The sequence below is a fragment of the Galendromus occidentalis genome, unplaced genomic scaffold (genome assembly GCF_000255335.2).
Source record: "Galendromus occidentalis unplaced genomic scaffold, Mocc_1.1 scf7180000077006, whole genome shotgun sequence".
NCBI lineage: Eukaryota > Metazoa > Arthropoda > Arachnida > Mesostigmata > Phytoseiidae > Galendromus > Galendromus occidentalis.
The window spans coordinates 75,579-85,764 of record NW_003804995.1 but is presented as its reverse complement, the minus strand read 5'-3'; the positions used below and the strand labels follow the sequence as shown (position 1 = coordinate 85,764).

Below are 10,186 nucleotides of genomic sequence, written 5' to 3'. Positions count from 1 at the left end.
CCTCAAAAGACGCAAACTCGAGAGGTCGCGCAGCAAGAATGACGCGGTCCGAAGCGACGCGAGTTTACGCTGAACGTAACGATGCGATCCGGCAATGGGGCTGGCCTCGAATGAGCACACTCGTATCGATTTAGACCAAAGATGATGCGAGTCGAGGATGACGCAAACTCAGAAAGACGCGGAGATGGCTCGTGACGTGATATTTGAGAGCAAAACTTTCATGGAGTGGTTGTTGTGTGGCTTGTAGGATCTAAGCAGTGCTTCCGACCGTGTCCACGGCTTGCCGTTCCATTCCCGAAACCGCGTCCAGGAGATGCGCCGGTCGGCTGTCGTGGTTGAGCTGATTGACAATTTTCACAACGACATCGCCTGCCGTATAAATTCTGGCCTTGTATATTCCTCGTGAATCAATCGCCAAACAGAAGGGGACTCGTCAGCCGGCAACCTATCAAAATTACTATAGGCATGGCCTTCATGATTGAACTATCGACCGCCTCTGTTGCTAACTGATTCCATCGCAAAGGAGATGGAGGGGGGGAAAGATTTCGTTCTACCGAAATCCTCGATGACCACCGGAGAAAAGCACCAATTTTTATGCCCACCACCAGCGATGGAAGTCGACCTCAACACACAGCTTACGATACGCAATGCGCAAAATGCCCGCGTCACTTTGAAGATTCAAGCGTGCAGTGCGTGTCTCGTGGCGTATCCCAACTAGATATCGGATATGTCGCTCAGAAGGAAATAGTAGAGAGGGTGCGCTTTCCTGAGTCGGTAATCGGGTTCTTGCGAAAACGATTTCTTCGCCACGGAGTCGCCCTGTTAACGCGAATTCAAATCACGAAGGCATTGGACTCGATGGTTGCCTCCTGGAAGTATTCTTCGCCACCCTTATGTTCTAGAGAAAATCATGAGATAGTCCCTGCCTGCGCTAAAGTCCAAGCTTTGTACCGACCGGCAAGAAACCTTATCCTAGGAGGTCGAAGTCCGGCAAATGAGTTGTCGAGACTCTTCAAGACATTCTGGGAGATACTTCTCCCGTCAGACACTGGACGGATTCTGACCAGCGTGTTCCGATTGTTTGCGAGACGGAGGGACCGGATCGTCTGTTCGGAAACTCCCTTGTTGAAGCTCTTCGCCTTTAAACCGAGTCGACGTGGAATAAATGGTGGATTATGATCACTCTCTGGGTCTTGGGTTCCACCAGTAGCCGAAACAGTTTCGTGGTTAGGAGGCAATCTTGATAAATCTCTGGGAATTGATTGATTCGGAGACGTAAGAGAAGCGGCAGGGGAATCTACTCAGCTCGGTCGTTCAGAAGATACGCTGCCCATGCATGTTTGTATTGGGAAACATAACGGGTATCAATCACAGATACAATCAGAGTGCCGCGGGGGTAGAGCAACTCGGACAGCAACTCCGATGACCCGCGATCGTCGCGGGGGTGCTGCACCCTTTTCTCCCAACTGCTGGCGATTCAACGAGAGACTTTGTTCACAGCGTGTTTGCACACGGGCGGGTCCTTCAAAGTGTTGTTTTGTTGTTTTTTTCCGAGTTGAGTACACAAGCTCGAGACGACCTGAATGAGTCAGAAAAAAGGGTCGCATGCGATTGAGCAAGGGATCGACAAGAAAAAACACGTCGTTCGAGGGGTTCAATGACGTCTACCGTACGCCGAAAAATATCGGGTTTTGCTGAGTCGAGGGTTCAACGGTGGCGCGCGTCGATATGATGTCACTCAATCCGAAATTGATCCGCGAGGCTAATTGAATAGATCGACGAGACCCCGTAAAGTCCTAAGGAAGACGGAAGTGCGCGCACGGATTTCATTTCAAAAGTGGGGGACATCGGCGTCAGTCCTGGATTGAGGGATAGAGTCGCGGAGAGTCGCGCCACCGCCGAAAGAGCGTGTACGGTGCAAGACCCGACCTCTGACTTCTGGAGGAAGTTCCGGAATGACGCAATCGCTCGAGTATAAAGAGCCGAATATCCGGGAGCTCCATCACACAGTCAACTCGCCTCGAAAAGCACCTCGAGTTGTTCAAGCTACAATGGCAGCTTTCAGAAGTCTTTTCTTGATCCTGGCCACCTGCACCTTGGCGACCGATGCGATATTCCCCTTGTTGACACCGATCGCCATCGGTGGGAAGATGATGCTGCTGCCGCCCGCAATCGCCCTCAAACTAGGACTTGGTTTGACGATCGCCGGTGCGAGATCCATCAAGGAGAAAGTACTCATCCCAGCTTCCGTATCGGGCGCCATGGCCGGCTACAGGGCGACTTCGAATGCGATGAACCTCCCGCAAAGAGCCATCGAATCGGGTACTCTCCTCGTGTCGAGAATGATCGGCCGTATTCCCAAAGCTTCGGATCTCCCAATCGCACCGGCTCAGCCAGTGAACATCGAAAAAACGTTCAACGTCCCCAATCTACCCCTGCCGACACTCCAGTGGCAAGACAGGACAATCAGCGTGCCCAAGATGGTGCTTCAGCAACACCCGAGCGCGACTATCACATTGGAGAAGAAGATCGTCCCCAGCTACGCAGCTCCCGTCGCCCCAGAGCCCGAAGAGACCATTCCCGAACACTCCTACTAGATCGTACTCTCATCAGGGAACGCGTAGAAGTAAGAGACGGGAAGCCTATATCAAAATTATATATTATATATATTATATATAAACAATAAAACAATAATAATTTAAAACTATGCTTTCTTACCTATTCTGATCTATACGGGTATCGGAAATTAAATTCCGTGAACCGAATTCTTTGAATTGATAAATTCTCAAAACACCTCAATTCTGCAATCCTGTTTCCGAGCTTGCTTTTGAAAAAGAAATCCCGGAAGCCCCCACGAAGGAATCAGCATCAATCATCTCGTAATCGGAAAGCACGAATTTCGATCAGAACTCAATTTCCAGACTCCTTGTCTTTTTCCGCGGACGAAGAATGTCCGCTCTTATCGCAACTCTACGCATATGTGGAGTGAAAATAAGTGCTGGCCTGCCCGTAAGAAGGACGCCCCGACCCGGAGAGTGGAGATTTGTATCGGAATGGCGCGATTACCGGATCCGATGTCACGAGGAGCATTGTCACTAGATCAGAGTTTGAGTGCTTCCGACTATCCCTTCTTGTGTGGTACTCCCGGAGATAGCGACCTCCCTTTCTTCGCGCCACCTGAGCTCGACTTCTAATTTCCTACAGAAGTGGAGAGCGCTCGAGCTTGCCCGTGAGTCAGACTCGGAACGTCGTCTGCTGGCACTCGAGAGATCGCTTTTCGGCGCTCATACTGAAAAGAAGTCTTGGATGTCTGGGAGGATGCCGCGATCACTCGGTTCGTCCGCGAATCGCAGGCATCGATCGTCGCGATCCATGTCCATACTAAGAGGGAGGATCTCTCTCTGGAAACGAAGCGGGTCCAACCCTTTACGAAATCTGCATTCCTGCCTTGAGGCACCGACGAGCATCTAAACAGGGGGAAAATATCTGGGCCAGCCCAGGCCATCGAGTCTGAGAGCATGTACGGACATGTACGATACCTTCGATGGAGGACAGAAATCATCAAGAATTGGACTTATGTTTTTGTGATTCATCTAGCGCAAAAATCGGAGATGCTCTCTGAAAAGCGGAGGCCTCGCGGGCTCTAAAAAGGAAAAATTATTCGGGCAAGCCGGGGCAAAAGTCCCAAACGAGCAATCCAGGTTTTCGCCGATTGTCGGCCTCAAACTAAGTTCCCCTCGGTCGTATCGATACAAATCGCAAATTCCCGGGTCGGTGCGTCCTTCGCACGGGACTTCTTCTCAAGCTTTCGGGTACATTATAAATTTTAATTACGAGTAATGGGTGGGAAAGGACTGAATAATTTTGTCTCCTTGAAAATAGATTTTTGACCACTGTGGCGCCGGCGAAAAAATCTTCCATGGAACGAGGAGTCGGAAAACGGGAAACGTACTGGCTCAAGGAGCGTGAGCGAGAACTCAGGAGTCAAGTCTCACGAAGGGAAGACACCACAGTCAAGTTCATCACGGAGAAATCACATTATATACTGGAGACGGCGTGGCAAGCAGGCTCCGCCCACCCGGCATGTACACGCATGTACCTACATGTATACGCTGTATAAGTCCCGAACCCGGTAAAACGCCATAAATGCCTTAAAAATGCCTATCCCGGATGTTGGCGCGGTGCTTTGTTTTTCCTGGTTTCTCCCTGGCTTTTTGCTTTTTTCGTCAGTCTCGTCGATTAATAGAATCTGAGGAGGAAGCCTTGCCTTGACCCCTGATATCTCACGAAATTATGATTGTCTGGATTCGTTCATTCAGAAATGAGCGCTCCCCTCGTCCTCTGCTCGAAGGCTCGCGATATATGCTCACCTAGACTCGTCAACTGCGAAGGCGCACCTGCGCAGTACGCTCGGAATCATCCGTGCTCTCAACAACTGTTCTGTCTTACCGCTGCCTCATCTGATCCAGATTGTGCTTTCTGTTCTGTGGCTCAATGAATGCAAATCAAGGATTCCTGAAGCAGCTGTCAGCTCGAGACGTGGACTGGAGAAATTCGATGGGGTTCGGATCCGAAGCGTTCACGACAGACGAGAAAGTTCTGACCTGCAAATTTTGCGAGAAAGCAATCAACGCGGAGAAGGAGTGTTTCGTGGAGTCAATATCCCGCTCCACAGAGCACAGGACCAGTCCTTCCGGTTCTGCTGAGGTATCGTTCTCAGCAAGCACCAGATCCTAAGACGCTTCGTGGAAACTACATTTGTGTATTCAGCCTCAAAAGACGCAAACTCAGAGGTCGCGCAGCAAGAATGACGCGGTCCGAAGCGACGCGAGTTTACGCTGAACGTAAAGATACGATCCGGCAATGGGGCTGGCCTCGAATGAGCACACTCGTATCGATTTAGACCAAAGATGATGCGAGTCGAGGATGGCGCAAACTCAAAAAGACGCGGAGATGGCTCGTGACGTGATATTTGAGAGCAAAACTTTCATGGAGTGGTTGTTGTGTGGCTTGTAGGATCTAAGCAGTGCTTCCGACCGTGTCCACGGCTCGCCGTTCCATTCCCGAAACCGCGTCCAGGAGATGCGCCGGTCGGCTGTCGTGGTTGAGCTGAATGACAATTTTCACAACGACATCGCCTGCCGTATGAATTCTGGCCTTGCATATTCCTCGTCGATCAATCGCCAAGTAGAAGGGGACCCGTCAGCCGGCAACCTATCAAAATTACTATAGGCATGGCCTTCATGATTGAACTTTCGACCGCCTCTGTTGCTAACTGATTCCATCGCGAAGGAGATGGGGGGGGGGAAAGATTTCGTTCTACCGAAATCCTCGATGACCACCGCCAGCGATGGAAGTCGACCTCAACACACAGCTTACGATGCGCAATGCGCGGAATGCCCGCCTCACTATGAAGATTCAAGCGTGCAGTGCAAGTCTCGTGGCGTATCCCATATTGATATCGGATATGTCGCTCAGGAGGAAATAGTAGAGAGGGTGCATTCCTGAGTCGGTAATCGGGTTTTTGCGAAAACGATTTCTTCGCCACGGAGTCGCTCTGTTAAAGCGGATTCAAACCACGAACGCATTGGACTCGATGGTTGCCTCCTGGAAGTATTCTTCGCCATCCTTATGTTCTTAAGAAAATCATGAGATAGTCCCTGCCTGCGCTAAAGTCCAAGCTTTGTACCGACCGGCAAGAAACCTTATCCTAGGAGGTCGAAGTCCGGCAAATGAGTCGTCGAGACTCTTCAAGACGTTTTGGGAGATACTTCTCCCGTCTGACACTGGACGGATTCTGACCAGCATGTTCAGATTGTTTGTGAGACGGAGGGACCGGATTGTCTGTACGGAAACTTGCTTGTTAATGCTCTTCGCCTTTAAACCGAGTCGACGTGGAATAAATGGTGGATTATGAGGAGTCACTCTCTGGGTCTTGGGTTCCACCAGTAGCCGAAACAGTTTCGTGGTTAGGAGGCAATCTTGATAAATCTCTGGGAATTGATTGATTCGGAGACGTAAGAGAAGCGGCAGGGGAATCTACTCAGCTCTGTCGTTCAGGAGATACACTGCCCATGCATGTTTGTATTGGGAAACATAACGGGTATCGATCACAGATACAATCAGAGTGCCGCGGGGGTAGAGCAACTCGGACAGCGACTCCGATGACCCGCGATCGTCGCGGGGGTGCTGCACCCTTTTCTCCCAACTGCTGGCGATTCAACGAGAGACTTTGTTCACAGCGTGTTTGCACACGGGCGGGTCCTTCAAAGTGTTGTTTGTTGTTTTTTTCCGAGTTGAGTACACAAGCTCGAGACGACCCGAATGTGTCAGAAGAAAGGGTCGCATGCGATTGAGCGAGGGATCGACAAGAAAAAAACACGTCGTTCGAGGGGGTTCAATGACGTCTGCCGTACGCCGAAGAATATCGGGTTCCGCTGAGTCGAGGGTTCAACGGCGGCGCGCGTCGATATGATGTCACTCAATCCGAAATTGATCCGCGAGGCTAATTGAATAGATCGACGAGACCCCGTAAAGTCCTTAGGAAGACGGAAGTGCGCGCACGGATTTCTCTTCGAAAGTGGGGGACATCGGCGTTAGTCCTGGATTGAGAGATGAAATCACGGAGAGTCGCGCCAACGCCGAAAGAGCGTGTACGGTGCAAGACCCGACCTCTGACTTCTGAGGGAAGTTCCGGAAAGACGCAATCGCTCGAGTATAAAGAGCCGAATATCCGGGAGCTCCATCACACAGTCAACTTGCCTCGAAAAGCACCTCGAGTTGTTCAAGCTACAATGGCAGCGTTAAAAAGTCTCTTCTTGATCCTGGCCACCTGCGCCTTGGCGACCGATGCGATATTCCCCTTGTTGACACCGATCGCCATCGGTGGGAAGATGATGCTGCTGCCGCCCGCAATCGCCCTCAAACTAGGACTTGGTTTGAAGATCGCTGGTGCCAGATCCATCAAGGAGAAAGTACTCATCCCAGCTACCGTATCGGGCGCCATGGCCGGCTACAGTGCGACTTCCAATGCGATGAATCTCCCGCAAAGAGCCATCGAAGCGGGTACTCTCCTCGTGTCGAGAATGATCGGCCGTATTCCCAAAGCTTCGGATCTCCCGATCGCGCCGGCTCAGCCAGTGAACATCGAAAAAACGTTCAACGTCCCCAATCTACCCCTGCCGACGCTCCAGTGGCAAGACAGGACAATCAGCGTGCCCAAGATGGTCCTTCAGCAACACCCGAGCGCGACTATCACATTGGAGAAGAAGATCGTCCCCAGCTACGCAGCTCCCGTCACCCCAGAGCCCGAAGAGACCATTCCCGAACACTCCTACTAGATCGTACTCTCATCAGAGAACGCAGAAGTGGAAGTGAGAGACGGGGAGCCTTATTATATCACAATTATATATAAATAATAAAATAATAATAATTTAAAACTATGCCTTGTTATCTATTCTGATCTATACGGGTATCAGAAATTAAATTCCCTGAACCGAATTCTTTGAATTAAAAAATTCTCAAAAAACCTCAATTCTGCGATCCTGTTTCCGAGCCTGCTTTTGAAATAGAAATCCCGGAAACTCCCACGACGGAATCAGCATCAATCATCTCACTACCGACCGCCCCAAATGTGTGGAGTCATCGTCACGAAGTCATCGTGGGAAAACTCTCGTTCTTTCATTCAAGAGGTACTGAAGTATATCATCTCGCAGAGTCATTTCGTTCCTTGGAGTTTTCGAGGATGTGTACGCTTGTCGGAATCCCCGAGGGAATAGCACTAAGTTCGATAGAGAATTCAACTTCCGCACTCCTCGCGTTTTTTTCAGCAGAAGAATTTCCTCTCATATCGCAAGTCTACTCATACGTGGAGAATAGAAGAGCCGGCGTGTTTTTTCTCCTCGCTCAAGGAACGCTCTCGAATCCGCTGGGAATTAAGGATTCCTTGCCAACTCTGTCAGCGATGCGTTAGTACACATCACAATCAGCTGACTGAATAGATAGGGTATGCTGATGCTATCTCGGCAGACGTCGGCGATAAGATTCCATTTTACGACCAGCCGCCCGAAAGCTATATAACAAGCACTCAAGCTGTCAGAAACAAGATTCTCCTCGCAGATACAAGAATCCTACAGGTAAGCTTCGATTCGACAGAGCTCTATTCACAGGATTTCCCGGAGAAACCTGGGTACGGAGCAAGAGATCCCTCGATTTCAGTTCCCTCATTCCGCCCTGCATTGAACGACTCCACCATGAAATTCCTCGTCGCGATCGCACTTCTTGCTCTGGTTGCCCACGCCAGCGGAATCGGCTTCGGGTTCGGCAGTCCCGATTGTCCTCCCGAATCGTCTGCCATCCAGCAAGCGGTTCCTGACCCCAATGACTGCACGAAGTACTCGACGTGTGGACCGGTTTTCTCGGCCAAGATGACCTGCAAGGATGGGCAACATTTCAGCCCTACCATGCGGGTGTGTATTGGTCCTGGGCGTAAAACCTTATAGCTCTTGTTCGGGCCTACACGTATCGTCCATCTTGACGGAAATTTTTTTGCAGAAATGTATGAGCCCATTCATAGCCGGATGTGATCCTGCCTTCACCTTGAAAACTGCTGCACCCGCCATCGAGGGAGTGCCTTCGGTCGCCGCTTAGGGATGAAACCCGCGTCTGAGAAGAATCGGACCTTCGGTCGAGATCGGGAACGTTCCTGATCTTGTTTCCATGGAGGGGAGACGGATAGCGAGACCACACGTTGTTCATATATAATTTATGTACCGTAGATTAGCCAACCATCTCGAGAGAAATGTTAATGTACGGGAAGAATCGAATAAACGTGAGCAGAAAAGACCGTTTTTTGTTCCGACGGTGGAAGCTCCTATCCGAAGCTTCGGAGGTTTCAACGATGAGCTTCCGCATCCCGAGTCGATGAATGCATCGATCGGTCCAGAGGCTGAGCCCGAAAAGGGGACCGCCGGAAGAGGATTCATTCGGCTACGTCTGAGACCTACGAGCCCGCCTCGGAAACTCAAGAAACGATTCAGGGTTGGATCCGAGCCGATTGAAGTCTTTTCGATTTCCAATACGGCGCAGAAAAACTTCACACCATTAGCGAAGAGGAGGCTGTTGAGCCACAGGATCGTGTTTGATTTTCTAGAACCCCCTCGTTATCGTCTGTTTGCTCAAGGGGGTCGCTACCGAGTCCTCCGCTCGTCGATTAACCTCCTCTCCGAAGCTCTCGAGAACACTGTTCAAATAAACACAGTTGAGAAGTGGGACGGGGTCATTTGAGTCGACGATCTGATCAAGCACTTCCTTTCGCGATGTCATCCTTCCGACTTACGCTCGTGACCTTAGTCATCTCAGCCAGGATGTCAGGAGCCTTCATCGTGCCACCCCTCGGCCCAGCGGCTAGCGCTGCAGCTGTTCCAGTGATTTTCGGCGGAAAACTCCTCCTCATACCGAAGGCTTTGGCGCTGAAAGCCGGAATAGGGATGCTCGGAATGAAGATGGCGGGAGCCGCGCTCTTGAAGCAGAAGTTACTCGTGACGGCCCCGTTGTTAGGCGCTGCGGCTGGTTTCGGAGCCGGAACTATGGTGCAACCGATGCCCCAGCAAATTTCCAACGTCAACACCGTAGCCGTGCAGAACTTGGGGTTCCCAATGGGTCCCGCATATCAAGCGATGCCCACGGGTCAAGCGAACTTCCAAGCGATCCCCGCGGGCCAAGGGAACTTTCAAGCGATGCCACCGAATCTCGGGAATTTCCAGTCAATGCCGTCGACTTACGTGAACTTCCAAACAATGCCCTCAGTCCAAGCTAACTTCCAAGCGATGCCTCCAGCTCAACCCAACTTCCAAGCGATGCCTGCAGCATACCCGAACTTCCAAGCCTCGATCCGAGTCCCCAGCCTCCCGATGCCGGCAATTCAATGGTACCGCCAGCCTGTCAGTGTACCGAGGATAGTCTTACCTCAACCTCAGAGCAAGGTCATCACCATAACGAAGCATATCAACTCAACCCCACCAGCCCCAGCGAAAGACCCCGTCGAAGAAGACGCACCTGAGCCTCGCCCCTACTAATTTGTGTTCCGAATCCAGAATATTATACCCTTTTCCAATGCGTGTAATATAATTGAAATGCATTTATATCCTCCGGAAGCTCTGTGTCTTTATCTACGGACTCATCAATA

General features: G+C 50.9%; 1 long non-coding RNA gene across 1 annotated transcript; it reads left to right on the top strand.

Annotated features, from left to right (window-relative positions):
• The first annotated feature begins 8,104 nt into the window (after positions 1-8,104).
• LOC100909347 (uncharacterized) lies at positions 8,105-8,844 on the top strand. The gene is made up of 3 exons (XR_001951155.1): positions 8,105-8,135; positions 8,218-8,468; positions 8,554-8,844. It is a non-coding gene; the product is annotated as an uncharacterized LOC100909347 (long non-coding RNA).
• Positions 8,845-10,186: the final 1,342 nt, after the last annotated feature.